Genomic DNA, 3,105 nt, shown 5'->3' with positions numbered 1-3,105 from the left:
CTGTACACTAGTTTAGACTTCCATTGTGAATTACAGCAACCATAGTTGTAGTGCTGCTGGACCTGGAACAATTGTTTTTTCTCCAAGCAAGGGAATAGAATATTTGCAGTTCGCATAATCTGGAATAAAATTTATGAAGTTTACTTTCATTTAGAATCATGCACAGTACACTCTCACTAATTGCTCTATTTTTGAAAAACAAAACAAAAAAACAATTCTGCACCTACCTGGGTTTAAAGACAGTTCAGTACCCTATGAGACCCTGTTTAGTCTCATAAAACATGGTCAATTTATCTTTTGAAAACACAAAGCTCACAATTAAGTCAGATAGCAGCACTTCAAAGATATAAAGTAGTAGATATAGAGATGGTGAAGCAAAGTATGATTGAAAAAGATGCATTACCGAGACGGAAAAAAAGAACGGAAAAGATAATCTTGTTAGTCCATGAAGCAGTTGTAATTTAGAGTTTTTAGCCTATACTGTGTAATAATTGTGAAATGCACTTATTTAACAATGAAATCTTGAAACTAAAACAAATTATGATTAAAGTGAAATTCGCAATTTGTAAAAATTCTGTTTGCTGTATTGTTAATATATCACAGCCTGTGGTTCAATGTAAGCTGATTCAGAGGAAATGCTGCCACATTGTAGTCAAACATGAAACTGCACCTTTATTTTGATTAAGGCTCTTCTGCTTATGTAAACATTACAGCTACAAAATCAGCCTTTTGTGATCAGTATGATCATAAGAACTCAGAATTGATTAACAGTACACCAAATGCTAAAATAATAAAGTGAAATTCACAATTTGTTAAAATTTTGTATTTAACCGTCTCATTGGATAGTCAGTACCTGTGTTTTTTCAGTTTACATCTGTGAAGTTGTAGTTAATTTCTGCAAAAAGACAAAATATTTTTTTCTTTAGTCATATTTTTTGCAATTATACATTTTACAAGGAAACTTATTTTTTGCGAAATTAAAGAAAATGCTGCTAGTTTTGTAATACTGTATTATTACAACAAGTTTTGGTAAAATTATGTTTTAAAATCTGTTAAAAAACAGATGCACGTAACTCATTTATACTGCAGAATCAACATGTTACAGATTTAAAGATATTTAATCAAACTTGACACCTCTAATTAACATTCAGGTCCTCCCACCGGAGTGGGTGGTAATGCTGTCTGCCGTTAGCTCTGTCTCTGTGAAACTTGCTGTTGACTTGTGAGTCATCCGTCATGACCTTTGACTGCTGTTTTAGTACTTGTTAACACATGCTACCTTTGCAGGATCTCTTTTTATTGCTCATCCCTTTTTTAATGTATTTTTGAAACATTTTCCTGGCCCTATACAAAGTACAAACATTTTCTACTCATTACAGGCGGATGTCTGCCCATTTAAGAATCTGTGCCATTGTATGTTTATGTCAGAAGCTTTTACTGTTTCCTGTTCCTCTGGACAGATGCGCTACATTGATTCATCTATTATCATATGTTATTGTATTGTGTGTGTTGACGGAGTTTAGAATGGGCCGATTCCAGGAAACTGGTCATTGAACACTTCTGAGGGATTGTGGGCCTAATAACAAACCATTTTCATTGTTTGAACACCCTTCCATTACATGAAGACAGTTCCTTATTCAGTCTCAAAACGTGATTGAAAAATCACCAGTGCTTTGCTGTGGGCTATATTTACTTATAAAATGATCACAGAGAAAGAGAGAGCGTGCAAGAGAATCTTTTTTCCAAGTTATTTTTTCAGGTTTATGTCTTTATTTCAGAAAGAACACATACAGGTCTAATTTCATATTATCTTGAATAAAGCAATAAACAATTGTAGATCACAATCGGTACATAAATACATTCTCACTTCAAATATGTAAATCATGTGAGAACAAACCAAGGAGATTAGATGTACTATTTAAATAATAGGGAAAATGCCTTACATTGACATGAGAAAAGTTGAAATTTTGATTAGAAAATGAGCAATGTTTCCAACACTTGAAGCCCATTGTGTGATTCATGATATACTGACAAACTGAGATCTGCATGTTAGTTACTTTCTAAAATACTACTCATGTTCCATAAGGAAGATACTGAACCTGCCAGGATTTTCTGCAAAGTAAACAATGGGTTTGGTAAAACCCAGCTGCCAACCTCTATCTTCTATCAGGACATGTCACTGTGATGAATCTTGAAGAATCAGGGGGAGATTGTCTGTATTTGTTAGTTACTTCATAACATACTGACATTATGCATGAACCATCTTTAATCTGAATGAGTCATCATGTAAATGTGCAGTATGTACTCCCATTCGCCACAAAATCAATGATGCTACATTCATGACAGTAATCAATACACAGGAGTATGTAAAACCAGTTTAAGAAATAACATGAAGCTTTACATTGATATTTCCTTTGCCACCATGTATGGGTTGGTGAGATGACAAAATACAAAAGAAAGTAATCGCTGTTGAATGAGTGTTGAATTAGTGTTTGGCATATTTGGTGACATATTGGTATATTTATTCTTGTTGCAGAAGTGAATTTCATAAATCACCAAGGAATAAAACTGTTACACTACAGAGCTTTTCTCTGCTTTGAGCTGATGCTGTCCTTATAGTTTACACTGGTGTCATGTGGTGATTGTACTAGCAGCTACAGTAACAGCAGTAGTAGCTCTACTGTTAATATATCACAGCCTGTGGTTCAATGTAAGCTGATTCAGAGGAAATGCTGCCACACTGTGGTCAAACATGAAACTGCACCTTTATTTTGATCAAGGCTCTTCTGCCTATATAGACATTGCAGCTACAAAATAAGCCTTTTGTGATCAGTATGATCATAAGAACTCAGAATTGATAAACAGTACACCAAATGCTTATGATCAGCTCTTGATGTTAAATCCAACAACACATTTGATCTGATTTCTCAAAAGAAACTATTCTATAAAACAATTATTGTGATCACAATCTTAAGTTTTGCTTCGCTTCCTGCTTCTTCTAGTGGATTTGTGCGTTCAGTTCTTTCTTCTAAAGTGAAACACAAATCAATTCTAATTATTGACAGAGTGTTTCATCTATCTGTAGCTCAATCTAAAAAGAAAGCC

Source organism: Seriola dumerili, unplaced genomic scaffold, assembly GCF_002260705.1.
Source record: "Seriola dumerili isolate Sdu_G_001 unplaced genomic scaffold, Sdu_1.0 BDQW01000331.1, whole genome shotgun sequence".
In the NCBI taxonomy this organism is placed as follows: Eukaryota; Metazoa; Chordata; class Actinopteri; order Carangiformes; family Carangidae; genus Seriola; species Seriola dumerili.
Note: the sequence above shows the minus strand (reverse complement) of the source record.